This window comes from Callorhinus ursinus, unplaced genomic scaffold (genome assembly GCF_003265705.2).
Source record: "Callorhinus ursinus isolate GAN/ISIS: 27379988/994484 unplaced genomic scaffold, GSC_fseal_2.0 scaffold4, whole genome shotgun sequence".
Taxonomy (NCBI): Eukaryota; Metazoa; Chordata; class Mammalia; order Carnivora; family Otariidae; genus Callorhinus; species Callorhinus ursinus.
The window spans coordinates 1,886,713-1,903,178 of record NW_027397066.1 but is presented as its reverse complement, the minus strand read 5'-3'; the positions used below and the strand labels follow the sequence as shown (position 1 = coordinate 1,903,178).

The 16,466-nt window shown below is 42.4% G+C and overlaps 2 pseudogenes; one reads left to right on the top strand and one right to left on the bottom strand.

Annotated features, from left to right (window-relative positions):
- Window positions 1-1,793: 1,793 nt before the first annotated feature.
- Window positions 1,794-2,961, bottom strand: LOC112835997 (glyceraldehyde-3-phosphate dehydrogenase-like; annotated as a pseudogene).
- A 7,410-nt stretch (window positions 2,962-10,371) lies between these two features.
- LOC112835987 (peptidyl-prolyl cis-trans isomerase A pseudogene) lies at window positions 10,372-10,850 on the top strand (annotated as a pseudogene).
- The last annotated feature ends 5,616 nt before the right edge of the window (window positions 10,851-16,466 follow it).

Below are 16,466 nucleotides of genomic sequence, written 5' to 3'. Positions count from 1 at the left end.
CAAGGCAAGAGACTCACCTGTATTCACTACTGTATTACAGTATTACATTCCCTACTATACTCACAGGGCTAATGCTTTATGTATATATAGGAAGAGAGACACACAGAGAGAAGGAGAGAGAGAGAGAGAGAGAGAAATACATGTTCAGGTCTCACATTCCGGACCGGTAATGCTAATCTAAGTATTTGGATTCCAGAGCATTCGATTTTAAGAAAAGCCATGGCTCTGCTTCATTTAATCACAACTGAAGTGTGACTGAAAAGACTCTGGGGACACAAGTAGCTAACTCAAAGGCTCCAAATCTGTCTGCCACTCACAAGGCAGCTCCAGATTGCAAACGGACAATCTGTATATCAAATCGGGTTTTGTGTTTTGAGGTGCCTGGGTTTTAAGTTTCTAAGAATTACGTCAATTCCCAAAGTTGGTATACCAAGATAGTAGCTATACCTGTCTCTAGCTGACTGGATTTGAAGACTCAAGCAAGTACAGCTCCCAGAGGCAGGAAAATGAGAGGAGAATTCTAGACCTCACAACTGAGTGTGCATGGTACTCTAGTGAGGCTCATAAAGACGGCAGAAGTCAGGAAGCACAGGTTGACCAGATACATGTGAGCATAGGAAAATTCTATCTACATTTGATAGGGAAGAAAAAACCCACTCTGCACTCTAGTTAAACACATGAGGGACTAACAACACTAGCCTGAGATGAGAATGTTTCCCTGACAAACAAAGGAATCAGTATCAGGGGAAAAGTTGAGCAGTTACAAAGGAGCAGGATGAAAAAGAAGTCATAAAAATGATCTTATGAGCACTATGTAGGACGTGGGCAATACTTTCAGCTGTTGAAACAGCATGTACAGAATATTACTGCAGCCATGGGACCAGGCAAGTCCACAATACTGACAGAGGCCAACATGGTGAGACAGAGACTTCCGTCAATCTCTCCTTCATCCCACACCCTAGTATCTGTTGGCTGAAGTAAGAACAGGCTCTTTGCCTGGCTGTCTGAGTGATCCGACAGCTCTGTTCTCCACCTGTGATCCGCCTGAAATCAATATTCCCTGGGAGGCAGCAGATGGCAGGAAAGTCCGTGAGCAGACAACCTTCAGGTCCTACAACGGTGAAGAGGCAATGATGCTTAATGGGAAGAAGGGAGGCTTTGGGGTCACGAGGGTTCAAACCCCAGCCCAGCTACCTACTAAGAGGATACCCAGGACAAGCTATTTGTACCGCAGTTTTCTCGTGGGTAGCAGGGGGGCAACAATACCCAGCGTACACCGCCGTTGAGTGAACATGCTACGCTCGCTATATCGTGTGTATGAAGTCCCACCCACCAGCCCGTGGCATCATGACAGCTGGTGCCAGAAAGCACCTTCCCTCAGTCGTAGGCAGCATCCCCTAAGCCAGATCTAGGCTTTCAGGTCTATTTCAATACCAAAGGAACTCCCTGAAGTTACTCAGTAGACAGACATGGCTATTAATTAAACAGAAAGATCTAGTTAACTGATATTCTGATTAGTAAGACTGCCAGTTTCAAAATTCTAGAATATAATAAAACATACTTAATACTAATAAACAGTGAGTAAATCAACCTTTGGTAGTTAAAATTCTCTAGAATTATTTTAGGTACCTAAATGAATGTCAATAGCTCTCAAATATAAAACCCGTTGTTTTTTTTTTGCTGGGTACAGTATACTTTATTGATGGTACATGACAAGGTAGGGCTCCCCAAACCCCTCCCCTTCTTCAGGGGGTCTGGTATGGAAACGGTGGAGGTCGGGAGATTCTCAGTGTTTTGCGAGATAAGTTGGGGCAGGGACTCCCCAGCAGCTGAGGGCCTCTCTCTCCCTCTTGCTCTCGCTGGGGCTGGTGGTCCAGGGGGCTCTTACTCCTTGGAGGCCATGTGGACCATAAGGTCCACCACCCAGTTGCTGTAGCCGAATTCACTGTCATACCAGGAAATGAGCCTGACAAAGTGGTCACTGAGAGCAATGCCAGCCCCGGCATCGAAGGTGGAGGAGTGGGTCTCACTGTTGAAGTCGCAGGAGACGACCTGGTCCTCAGTGTACCCCAGGATGCCCTTGAGGGGGCCCTCTGACGCCTGCTTCACCACCTTCTTGATGTCGTCGTATTTGGCAGCTTTCTTCCAGGTGGCAGGTCAGATCCACGACGGACACGTTGGGGGTGGGGACACGGAGGGCCATGCCAGTGAGCTTCCCGTTCAGCTCAGGGATGACCTTGCCCATAGCCTTGGCAGCACCAGTGGAAGCAGGGATGATGTTCTGGGCAGCCCCTCGGCCGTCGCGCCACAGCTTCCCAGAGGGACCGTCCACGGTCTTCTGGGTGGCAGTGATGGCATGGACGGTGGTCATGAGTCCCTCCACGATGCCGAAGTTGTCATGGATGACCTTGGCCAGAGAAGCCAAGCCGTTGGTGGTGCAGGAGGCATTGCTGACAATCTTGAGGGAGTTGTCATACTTCTCGTGGTCCACACCCATCACGAACATGGGGGCGTCGGCAGAGGGAGCAGAGATGATGAGCCTCTTGGCCCCGCCCTTCAAGTGGGCCCCAGCCTTCTCCGTGGTGGTGAAGACCCCAGTGGACTCCACAACATACTCAGCACCAGCATCACCCCATTTGATGTTGGCGGGCTCTCGCTCCTGGAAGATGGAGATGGACTTTCCATTGATGACAAGCTTCCCGTTCTCAGCTTTGACTACACCGTGGAATTTGCCATGGGTGGAATCATACTGGAACATGGAGACCATGTAGTTGAGGTCAATGAAGGGATCACTGATGGCGACAATATCCACTTTGCAGAGTTAAAAGCAGCCCTGGTGACCAGGCGCCCAATACGGCCAAATCCGTTCACTCCGACCTTCACCATCGTGGCTCAGGGACGCGGCTGGCACTGCACCAGAATTCGCGGCTGTCTGTCGAACGGGGAGGAGCAGAGAGCCTAAAACCCGTATTTTAAAAAGTATTACAGGGTGCCTGGGTGGCTCAGATGGTTAAGCATCTGCCTTCGGCTCAGGTCATCATCCCGGGATCCCGGGATCGAGGCCCGCATTGGGCTCCCTGCCCCTTAGGAGCCTGCTTCTCCCTCTGCTTCTCTCTCTCTCTCTCCCCCTCTGTCTCTCATGAATAAATAAATAAAATCTTTAAAAAAAAATTAAAATTAAAATTAAAAAGTATTACGTATTTGGGGACTGAGGGAAACCCTATAATTTTTGCATACCCCTTTTATTTAAAAAAATGAAGACAAAATGGTTAAACATGGAACTATTTAACATCTGTATATGCAGCAGTGCTTTTAAAACCTTAAAATCATGGGGCGCAGAGCATGCAACACTCGATCTCAGGGTTGTGAGCTCAAACCCCATGTTGGGTGCAGCACTTACTTGAAAAAAATAAAATAAGAAATAAATAAATGAATAAATGAATAAATAAATAAAACCTTAAAATCATGAGGCTACTGATTAAAATTTTAGAAACAGAACTTTTTAATTCAGGGGAAAAACAACTTGGAGGGCGGTAGAAAAGACTCACATTCTGAAACCACTGACTGTTGATCTTACTCAGCCATGCTAAGTGGCAATTATGTAATTGGAATTGTGGAAGAAATTCAAGATGCAGGGTGAAACATTAATAGTATGTCCATACAGGAGACACTGTTAAGCCCAGTAGAGGCCAATTGCTCTTTTCAAGAAGAAAAAAAAGTTTGTCCCTTTCATTCTGTCATTTAACACCTACCTAAGTAATACTAGCACTTTTAACTCAACTTAACCCAGCTCTGAAATGAGCAAATAATTCATTCTTTCCCAAGTATTTTATATTGGTGTGTCTAGGAAAATCTTGAGCCTTGGTTTTGCAGCGTGACCTTCTTGGAGTTACATTAAATAGAAACAATCCATCAAGGTGTTCAGCCCAAGCTTTAAATGAATAAAAACACTTTTACTTAGGGAGGCAATTCTGTTCAGGTCCCAAAAGCATGGCATACTGCGCTTCAAAATTATTTCCACACAACAGTTCAGAACACTTCTGAAAAACTACAGCATATTTTAACAAGCCAATAAAAATGCAAAGCATTCTCAAATAATTGTGACATTGCAAATAAAATAAATATCCCAGAAAATGTGACCCCCTTTAAAAAATCCTAGCTGGAGGGCCTTGCCTAGGGTGGGGGCTGGAAACGCAGTTAACAGCCAGCGGGGAAACTAGGTCTCTAAAATAACTGCTGGAAAGGTAAACCTGCCGCTGGAAAGGAAAGTGCACAGTAAAGAAACCCCCAAATGGGTTGGGACTAAATATAAAGTTTCACTTCCTTTTCGGCTCACATACTCTGAAAAAGAAACAAAGGTGTCACTAAAATTTCCCTGCTCTGGTAGATAAGAAGTGGCTGCTTTGGACATACAGACCAATGGAACAGAATAGAGAACCCAGATATGGACCCTCAACTCTATGGTCAAATAATCTTTGACAAAGCAGGAAAAAACATGCAATGGAAAAAAGACAGTCTCTTCAATAAATGGTGCTGGGAAAATTGGACAGCCACATGCAGAAGAATGAAACTCGACCATTCTCTAACACCATTCACAAAGATAAACTCAAAGTGGATGAAAGGACCTCAATATGAAACATGAATCCATCAAAATCCTAGAGAACATAGGCAGTAACCTCTTTGACATTGCCCACAGCAACTTCTTTCAAGATACATCTCCAAAAGCTATTGAAACAAAAGCAAAAATGAACTTTTGGGACTTCATCAAGATAAAAAGCTTCTGCACAGCAAAGACAACAGTCAACAAAACAAAGAGGCAACCCACAGAATGGGAGAAGATATTTGCAAATGACATTACAGATAAAGGGCTGGTATCCAAGATCTATAAAGAACTTCTCAAACTCAACACCCAAAAAACAAATAATCAAGTCAAAAAGTGGGCAGAAGATATGAAAAGACACTTTTCTGAAGAAGACATACTAATGGCTAACAGACACATGAAAAAATGTTCATCATCATTAGCCATCAGGGAAATTCAAATCAAAACCACACTGATATACCACCTTACACCAGTTAGAATGGCAAAAATGGACAGGGAAAGAAACAACAAATGTTGGAGAGGTTGTGGAGAAAGGGGAACCCTCTTACACTGTTGGTGGGAATGCAAGTTGGTACAGCCACTTTGGAAAACAGTGTGGAGGTGCCTCAAAAATTTAAAAATAGAGCTACCCTATGAGCCAGCAATTGCACTCCTGGGTATTTACCCCAAAGATACAAATGTAGTGAAAAGAAGGGCCATATGCACCCCAATGTTCATAGCAGCAGTGTCCCAACAGCCAAACTGTGGAAGGAGCCGAGATGCCCTTCAACAGATGAATGGATAAAGAAGATGTGGTCCATATACACAATGGAATATTACTCAGCCATCAGAAAGGATGAATACCCAACTTTTACATCAACATGGATGGGACTGGAGGAGATTATGCTAAGTGAAATAAGTCAAGCAGAGAAAATCAATTGTCATATGGTTTCACTTATTTGTGGAACATAAGGAATAACATGGAGGACATTAGGAGAAGGAAGGGAAGAATAAAGGGGGGGGAATCGGAGGGGGAGGTGAACCATGAGAGACTATGGACTCTGAGAAACAGACAGGGTTTTAGAGGGGAGGGGGGAGGGGGGATGGGTTGGCCCGGTGATGGGTATTAAGGAGGGCACGTACTGCATGGAGCACTGGGTGTTATACGAAAACAATGGATCACGGATCATCACATCAAAAACTAATGATGTATTATATGGTGACTAACATAATAAAATAAAATAAAAAAAGAAAAAGAAGTGGCTGCTTTGTCATTTCTCTGATTAGCAGGTAAGGATGAATGGTTTTCCTGTGTTTATTTACATCTCCAACCTCTTTGTCCACCTACCTAACAAAATCTTGACGAGTTATTCTGACAAATTAAAAAAGTAGTATACCTAGGCCTTTTGTCATATTTGATTACCCAGACTATTACCTTCTGTAATTTTATTTTTCAATGAGCAAATATTTTAATATTTTGCATATTTAGTTCTGCAAACTTTTCTTCTGAGACCTTCTGCTCTTAAGGAGACAGTTCTCATTCCTTCACAGGCACATGTCACAAAATGTTCCAAGAAAGTTTTCAGGAATTACCTCTGATAAACATTCTATTTTGCTTTTCCCCAGTTTCTATAGTTTTAAACATTTGTTCTTAACCATCTGGAATTAATTTTCATGAATGACGTTTTCCAGTTATCTCATCACCAATAACGCCTCTCCCCAGAGGCACAGAGGTGTGGTTCTTCACTCCCAAGAGGCCTGCTGGTGCACGGTTCAGCTTTGAGCCAGCAGTACTCCACTGCTTCCCCACAAACTACATGGTCTGACCTGCACCTCAGTTTCCTCTCAAGTCATATGGTTCCAAGGCTGTTGGGGCAATTAGAAATAATAAAAGTAAAATATCTAGCACCATGTCTGACACATAGCGGATACCCTATCAATAGGAAATATTTTAATTATCTAATGTCCAATGAGAATATAAAAGTAACATGCTAAAAATTTCACTTCAGAAACTTCAAGAACATTAGGTTTAACCAACTAAAAGCTAAAATACATTATTTTAATTAAAAATGACATTCTAGGGGCGCCTGGGTGGCTCAGTTGGTTAAGCGACTGCCTTCGGCTCAGGTCATGATCCTGGAGTCCTGGGATCGAGTCCCGCATCGGGCTCCCTGCTCAGCAGGGAGTCTGCTTCTCCCTCTGACCCTCTTCCCTCTCATGCTCTCTATCTCTCATTCTCTTTCTCTCTCTCAAATAAATAAATAAAATCTTTTTAAAAAAATAAAAAATAAAAACATTCTAGGGGCGCCTGGGTTGCCCAGTTGGTTAAGCTACTGCCTTTGGCTTGGTCATGGTCCTGGAGTCCTGGGATCTAGTCCCATTTCGGGCTCCCAGCTCAGTGGGAAGCCTGCTTCTCCCTCTGACCCTCTCCCCTCTCATGCTGTTTCTCTCTCTCTCAAATAAAATCTTAAAAAAAAAAAACATTCTATTATAAGCTCATCTTATTTTACCTTTTTATATTTCAACAAAAAAACTATTGCATTCTATCTGTATCAACACGCGTAGTTTAGTTAATTGAGATTTCTCACTTTAACTCAATCCCTAAACCAATACTCTAGTGTGGCTTACTGAAACTGATTTGGGTGTGGTTTTGAAAACAATTTAGGGTGAGGCGCCTAAAGATAAGCCAACCAAACCATCTGTCTGACTAAACAAATTTAAGTGAACTTTCATGTACTCTATCCTGTTTATATTTCCAAAATCCATCTGATACCAGATTGGTACAGAAAGATCTAGCTTGGGGGATGCCTGGGTTGAGTGTCTGCCTTCGGCTCAGCTCATGATCCCAGGGACGTGGGATGGAATCCTGCCTTGGGCTCCCTGCTCAGCGGGGAGCCTGCTACTCCCTCTGCCTGCTGCTCCCCCTGCTCATGTGCTCACTCTCCCTCGCTCCCGCTCTCTCTGACAAATAATAAAATCTTTGGAAGGGAGGGAGAAGGGAGGGAAGGAAAGGAAGGAAGGGAAGGAAAAAGAAAGAACAAATCTGGCTTGGGTCTTCATCAAAATTCCATTAGCCTCCCAATGCTAACTGATTAATAAACATGCTCAATTCACATTGGAGTTTAGACCGCAGGGCCAGACCACCTGGGTTCTGATCCCAGTTCATCACTTACTAGCTACATATCCTTAGGCACATTTCTTCATCTCTCTCTATATATATATACTTCAATTTCTTCATCTGTAAAATAAGAATGATACTATTATCTGCTTCCTTGATTTAAGATTAAATGAGTTATGTCAAGTGTTTTGTATAGTGCCTGGTACACAGTAAGCAATAAATTAAGGCAATATAATAAATGGTAGCTATTATCATCATAAGCAGCAGCACCTTTATAAACTGCATCTCTTAGAGAAGGACACTGGAAGAACATTCTATGACGGGCACTAACTAACTGTCCTCCTTAATATGTGCACAGGGACACACAGCACACCACTTACTAGAGGTCCCTCTTACAGATGCCATCACTGCTCTGCACTGTCCATTTTTTAAAAAGATTTATTTGTTTGAGAGAGAGAGAGCATGCGTGCGAGTGGGGGGCAGGGGAGGGACAGAGGGAGAGGCAGAGGTAGAGAACCTAAGCAGGCTACCCCCTGAGCGGGGAGCCTGACATAGGGCTCGATCCCACAGCCCTGAGACCATTGCCGGGAGGAAATCAAGTGTAGGACGCTCACCTGACCAAGCCCCCAGGTGCCCCTGTGCTGTCCATGTTTAAACAAAGGCTAGACTGCACGCTTACTGAGTCAGGAGCAATTACAATGCTCATCTTCCGACATTCCCAACACAATGCTCTGAACACGGATCTTAAATAATGCTTATAAACTAATAGAATAAGGGGGCGCTTGGGTGGCGCAGTCGGCTAAGTGTCCGACTCTTGGTTTTGGCTCAGGTGGCGGTATCAGGGTCACGAGATCCAGCTGCGCGCTACCGCAGCACGGAGTCGGCTTGAGAGTCTCTCTCCCTCTCCCTCTGCCCCTCCGGCTTGTGCTTGTGCATACACTCTCTAAAAATAAATAAATCAATCTTTTAAAAGAAAATTAATATAACAGAAAAAAAGGGCAGTAAAACAAAACCTTAGAAGCATTCATTTTTAGCACCAGAAATAACTTTAAAAGTCATCCAGTTATAGGGGCGCCTGGGTGAGTCAGCAGGTTAAGCACCTGCCTTCTGCTCGTCATGATCTTAGGGGCCCTGGGGCTGGGCCCCTTGTTGGACTCCTAGCTCAGTGGGGAGTCTGCTTCTCCCTCTCCCTCTGCCCTCCCCTCCCCCTCTGTTGGCTCATGTGCATGCTCTCTCAGGTAAATAAATCTTTTTTTAAAAAAGTCATCTAGTTCTTTTACAGATGATAAAACTGAGCAAAGTAATGACTTTACTACCGAAGTTTCACCCGCTGGCCAAGCTAGAGCTAGTTCCTTCCTATACCAAGAACACCAACACATTGCACTCACTCCACTGACCCTCAAACTGCGCACATGAGAATCACCTCATACTGAATATACTTTTCCTAAGTTTTCAACCAGTACATAACCACTATTTCCATTAGTAATAAATACCACTTGGAGATTGAGTAAGACAAATATTTGAGAGGCCCTACCACTCAATAAGGTTTTCCATAAAAACCAATGTTATTTGCATATAAGAAATACATGAAACCTCTGAGGGCTAAACCAAAAAAAAGGCCCAAAACCATGAGAATGAAACTAGTTAACTCCAAATGGGAACCACTCATAACAGGCAGCATTAGCAGAGGTCAAATACCAAAAATGAGCACTGCTGGAGGCAAAAAAGGAACCGATGAGCTGGAACTCTGAAAAGGGTGGAAATGGTCTCAGGTGGGCAGTGACCCTGGCTCACAGTAGAAATAAGTTAACAATCCTCTCAGGAAAAACATCCTCTCAACGTTGATCCCCAGGTTTTTCCCCAGTTTAAAATCAACCAAATAGCAGGTCTTAGTAAAAATTCCACAAACCCAAAAACAATCCGCATGAGTGACAGTCATCAGAAATAATAAACCATACACTTACACCCTCAAAGACTTCAGATACTAGAATTATAATACAGAACACAGAATAACTATGTATGAAATGTTTAAAAAATTAATCACATATATGACAAGCCTCAGGGACTATCAAAAATGAACAGCTGAAAAACCAAACAGAACTTTCAGAAATAAAATGTTAAAAAAATTATTTACAGGGCACTTGGCTGGCTCAATTAGTGAAGCATGTGACTCCTTGATCTCAGGGTTGTAGTTCAAGGCCCACCTTGAGTGTACAGATTACTTGAAAAATAAAATCTTGGGGCGCCTGGGTGGCTCGGGTCATGATCCTGGAGATCTGAGCCTTGGGCTCCCTCATCAGCAGGAAGTCGGCCTCTTCCTCTGGCCCTCCCCTGTGCCTGCGCGCGCTCTATCGCTCTCTCACTCTCTCAAATAAGTAACATTTTAAAAATAAATAAAATAAAATCTTTTAAAGTAACTTAAAAAAATACTTTACAAATCAACTAATGAATTCATATCAGCTTTGACACAGATGAAAAGGAATTAGTAAATTAAAAGACAGATTTGAAAAAATTCCCCAGAGACCAGCACAGGGCGACAAGGAGATACAAACCATGCCAGAAGAGGCAGAATAAGAAAGTCCACTACACATCTACTGGAGTTACAGGCCAAGATAATAAAGAACAGTGAAGAGTCTGCCCCACTCTGCCCCAGAGCCTCCCTGCACCGTCTGCCATGGTCAACCCCACCATAGTTTTCGACATCTCAGCAGACGGCAAGCCTTTCAGCTGCATCTCCTTGGAGCTATTTGCAGACAAAGTTCCATAGATGGTGAACTTTTGTGCTCTGAGCACTGAGGAGAAAGGATCTGGTTATAAAGGCTCCTGCTTTCACAGGATTATTCCAGGATTTATGTGCCAGGGTGGTGACTTCACATGCCAGTCCAACTACAGGGAGAAATTTGATGATGAGAATTTCATCCCAAAACACACAGGTCTTACCATCTTGTCCATGGCAAATGCTGGACCCAATACAAATGGTTCCCAGTTTTTTGTCTGCACTGCCAAGACCAAGTGGTGGTCGGATGGCAAGCATGCAGTCTTTGGCAGGTGAGAGAGGGCAGGAATATTGTGGAAGCCATGGAGTGCTCTGGGTCCAGGAATGGCAAGACCAGCAAGAAGACCACCATTGCTGACTGTGGACAAACCTTTTAAGTTTGACTTATGTTTAACTTAACTACCAGACCATTCCTCCTGTAGCTCAGGAGAGCACCCCTTCACCCCCATCTCCTTGAAATATCCTATAATCTCTGTGCTCTCGCTGCAGTTCTATGGATTCCATATTTTCCTTGCTCCCCTCCAAGTCTAGCTGGACTATAAAGTTTTTGATTATGAAATAAAAACTAAAAAACAACAAAGAATAGCGAAGAGTCAATATAATATCCAAGGAGAGAATGGCTAACAACTTTATGTAACCGAAAGACATGAATCCACAAATACCAAGCAAAATAAATAAAGAGAAATACACATCTTGTAGACACAATAATGAATATAGAAGAGCAAAGGCAAGAAAAAAAGATCATCTACAAAGGAATAATAATTAGACACTGGCAAACTTGTAATAGAAACAAAAGAGGAATAGAGTATCTTCAAAATGCTAAAAGGAAATAACTGGCAATCTGGATTTCTACATCAAGCAAAACTATCTTTTGAGAATGTGTGCAAAATAAAATCACTTCAGATAAACAAAACCAAAGGTACCACCTACAAACCTGCAGAAAAGAACTTCTAAAGAAGAAAAAAATAATCCCAGGAAGAAAAATCAGAAATGCCATAAGGACTGTGAGTAAAGAAACTGCTAAATGGGAAAAAAAATCTAAACATGTATTTTGCATATGGATGATGATGTCCAATTTATGAGTTTAAAAAAAGCCTGGACTAAAATACTGAACAACAGTAGCACATAACTTGATTGTTGCGTTTCACTGGAATTAAAGTGCTTTAATGTTCTTGCTTTGTCTGGTGGAAGAAGACAGTATTAATTTCAGACTTTGTCACATATATGCAGGGTAAAATTTCAAGTACAACCACTAAAAGAACAAAACAGAGTATGTAATTTCCAAACCAAAAGAAGGGAGAACATAAAAGAAAAAGAAAAAACAAAACTTAGTTGTTTAAAAAGGCAAGCATGGGGCGCCTGAGTGGCTTAGTTGGTTAAGAATCTGCCTTCGGCTCAGGTCATGATCCCAGGGTCCTGGGATCGAGCCCCACATCCGGCTTGCTTCTCCCTCTCCCTCTGCCTGCCTCTCTGCCTACTTGTACTCTCTATCTCTCTGTCAAATAAATAAAATCTTAGATAGATAGATAGATAAATGATAGATAGATAGATAGATAGATAGATAGATAGATAGATAGATAGATAGATAGGCAGGCAGGCAGGCAGGCAAGCATGGGCCCACCTGCATGGCTCAGTCTGTTGAGCATGCCTGACTCTTGATTTCAGCTCAGGTCATGATCTCAGGGCCATGGGATCCACTCAGCAGGGAGTCTGCTTTTCCCTCCCTCTGTTCCTCCCCCTACTGTCTCGCTCACTCACTCTCTCTCTCTCAAATAAATAAAATCTTAAAAAAAATAAAAAGGGAAGGGCGCCTGGGTGGCTCAGTCAGTTAAGCATCTGCCTTCAGCTCAGGTCCTGATCTCGGGGTTCTGGGACTGAGCCCCACATCAGGCTCCCTGCTCTGTCGGGAGCCTGCTTCTCCCTCTCCCTCTCCCTTTGCCCGCCGCTTCCCCTATTTGTGCTCGCTCTCTTTCTCTCTGTCAAATAAATAAATAAAACCTGCGGTATCAGGGTGGCTTGGGTCATGATCTGCAGGTCCTGGGATTGAGCCCTGTGTCTGGCTCCCAGCTCAGCGGGGAGTCTGCTTCTCACTCGCCCTCTCCCCCGCCCCGTTTGTGCTCTCTCTCTAATGAATAAATAAAATCTTTAAAAATTTATAAATAAATAAATAAAATCTTTTTAAATAAATAAAAAGGCAAGCATAAAGGGGCAAAAGACAAAGAGAAAACAATGTAGGGGCACATGGGTGGTTCACTTGGTTAAGCGTCTGCCTCTGGCTCGGGTCATGATCTCAGGGTCCTGGGATCAAGCCCTGCGTCGGGCTCCCTGCTCTGCGCAGTGTCTGCCTGTCTCCGTCTCCCTCTATCCCTCCCCACCACTCATTCTCTCTCTCTCTCTCTCAAATAAATAAAATCTTTAAAACAAAAAACAAAATGCAAAATGATAGAAAAGGTACACATTTATCATAATCACGATAAATATAAAGCCAGTTAAAAGACAGAAATTACAACCAGTATGGTACACTGAATAATGGTCACCAGAGATACTAGTTCTAACCCCAAGAGCCTGTAAATGTTATTTTACATGGCAAAGACTTTGCAGATGTGGTAAAAGATTCGGGGTGATGAGATTATCCCGGGCTACCTGGATTACCTAAATGCAATTGCCAATAAAAAGGCGGCAGAGGGAAATCTGACCACACATTCATAAGAGAGCAGTGTGACCAGGGACACAGAGACTGCGGTGAGACGGCCACAGCCAAACACTGCTGGCAGCCCTAAGAAGGCAGAAGAGGCAAGGGGACAATTCTTCTCCAATAATCTCCAGAGCTGGCACCTTGATGTCAGCTCAGTGATACAGATTTTGGATTTCTGGCCTCCGTAACCATAGGGAATATTTTCTGTGTTTTAAGGCACCAAGTTTGAGGTAACTGATTACAGCACCACCCCCTCAAAAAATGAATATATCAATAAAACATAAGAACAGAATATAAAAGTTTGCAAGTAAATGGATGAAAATAGGTATACCAGGCAAATACCAACCAAAAGAAAGGTGGAGTTTCTATGTGACTATGAAACAAAAAAGACCATGGAAAATAAAAGTATTTATTTGGGATGGAAAAAGCCACTACATAATGATAAAAAAAAGTTCACTCCAACAGGAAGATTAAAAAAATATATATGCCAGGGTTCTAGAGGGTAGGGGGGTGGGGGGATGGGTTAGCCTGGTGATGGGTATTGAGGAGGGCACGTTCTGCATGGAGCACTGGGTGTTATGAACAAACAATGAATCATGGAACACTGCATCAAAAACTAATGATGTAATATATGGTGATTAACATAACAATAAAAAAATTAAAAAATATATATATGCCTTATAAAATGGTCTCAAGACATATGAAGCAAAAATTGCTGGAACTCAGACAAAAACTGATAAATTGACCATCATAATGGGGAACTAAAACATTGCTCAATTATTAATAGGAAAAGCGGTCAAAAATTTGTAAACAGTAAATAGATAATAAGAACAATCAACAAGTTACATCTTCAGAAGTATACAGAACCTTGCACCTCCCTGTTTTCTAAAAACAAAGAATATATAATCTTCTCCAGAATACAAAAAGCATTTATAAATATTAGCCTCATGTCTGGATGGAAATTTTAAAATCTCAACAAATTCCAGAGAATCAGTAGCATACAAACCATTTCTCTGGTCACAGTGCAGTTAAAACATATTAATAACTGAAATTTAAAAATGTATGTGTACATTAAATATATATGTGTATATATATACAAACACATCATATATATTTTTAATAATTTAAAAGCACTTTTTTTTTTTTTTGAGAGAGAGAGAGAGGGAAGGAATCCCAAGCAGGCTCCATGCCCAGCGCAGAGCCCAACATGGGGCTTCATCCCACGACCCCAAGATCATGACTCAAGCTGAAACCAAGAGTCAGATACCCAACACACTGAGTCACCCAGGCGCCCATAAAAGCACACTTTTAAACAGCTTACAGGCCGAAGAAGAAATCATAATGAAATTTTAAACACACTTACATAATGAAAAGATAATACGTTGAAAATCATTAGCTTCACTAAAGAACTACTTTTAGAGAAATACATAGACTCACTTTATGTTAAGAAAAGTGACCAACTTCTAAGAAGTTAGAAAAAGAATAAATTTCACACCATTTAGCAATCCATAACCCTCACTAGGCTTTATATATATATATATATATATATTTTTTTTTCCCCTAACCCTTAAAACAGTCTGAGAGTCAGATTATAGCCATAGCTAAAAATGTGCTGATTACCTGAGTTTAAAATAAAAGCACAAACCATATGTCCTTTCAGGGAAAAAAAACGTGTGTACATCACATCTCAAATCGTAATTCGTGTATCTACTCTAGCAAATGACATGCAGCCTTGATTTTTATTGAGAATAAAGATGATGTCATAGCTTTTTCCACAGCACAGTGAAATCCGGGGTCAGTGGCCTCAAAAACAGAAATAATGTACAAATAATTTGTTTCGTGAAAAAGGTACTGGCAGTCTCCCATAGCTCTGGTCATGCAAATCTGCACTGTTTTCATGAGGAGTCTACTTCATCCTAGTGCATTATGAAGCAACAAAAATGGAAATTATCCACCAGAAAAAAAATAAAATATACTTTAAAACAGAAATGCTTGCTTGATTTTTTTAAGAGATCAATGATAACAGTGTGGGTGGGGCACCTGGGTGGCGCAGTGGGTTAAGTGGTTTCCGCTCAGGTTGATCTCACAACGAGCCCAGGTCTGTGCTAGGTGGGGAGTCTGCTTGGGATTCGCTCCCTCTCCCTCTCGTGCTCCTCTCTCACAATAAAATAAATAAATCTTAAAAAAAAAAAAAAGTAACTGTGGGTGAGAGACATGAAACATCTCAATGACTTGAAGAGCCTTAACAGGCATCTACCTCGAGCCCCTCCCAAAGACCCTAGCAGGAGAGCCTGGACGGCCAGCCTCATGGGCTTACCCTGCACTGTCTGACCTGAAGAGCCCTGAGCCCCTGAAGTGGGACTTCTGTTCTTGTTATCTTTGATTCCTGAATGCTCAGTACAAATCCTCCTACACTGAAGGCTTTTTTAAAAGTTCAAAGAATTAATAAGTCTCTAAAATGCTAGTATCACTTAGAAACTAGAAAAAAATAAAATTCATAGTCTCATCGCTTGAGTAAAAGCTGGAAAAGAAATGCTTCCTTCCCCTGAAGAAAACCCCTGCTTTCCAAAACAATCCATCCGTCAGACACCCTAGGCAGCAAACAGAGCACACTAAATGTTCCAGATACTCTAGAAGTCATCGACATTCCTGGTGTTTATGCTGTCAAAGTACACTGTGCTTCCATCCCTGGAGATGGTGCTCAGAACAAACTGAGATAGCATTATCTGAATGGTGGGGCCATCTAGTTCCCCTAAAGAGGGGTGGATGCATGTCACATCCCTTCCTCCTGAAGTAGACAATCCTAAAGGGAGCTCATTCCATGAGACTCAAGCCCCATTTCTAACCCTCCCTTGCCTGTCTGAAGCTCTATGCAACAACTTGATTAATGGTATCATCTGGGAATGAGGCTGGCCTGTTAATAAAACATTCTTAAATCTTGGAAAGCATTGTTAACCACAAAGTTCTTGCTAAGCTGCAAACATGTACAGCTGTACATTACACAAATATCTCTGCATAGAGCTTTGACTTATTTAAAAAAAATAGTGGGAGTAGGTAGTACACAGGGCTCTATTGCCCTTGTGTGCCTTTCCCTGTTAGCATCCACTTCTCACCAGTCTATGCACTGGAAAAAGAGGAAAGAAAGGGAAAATGCATACTGACAGCACACCTGTGTGCTGTAAGTAGACAAATGTTGTCTCACTGTGGCCCCACAAGACTTGGGGTTAGACAAGATTGTTACAGTTACTACGCCTACTTCTACAGATGAGAAAAGGAGTTCAAGATGTTGGCAAGAATG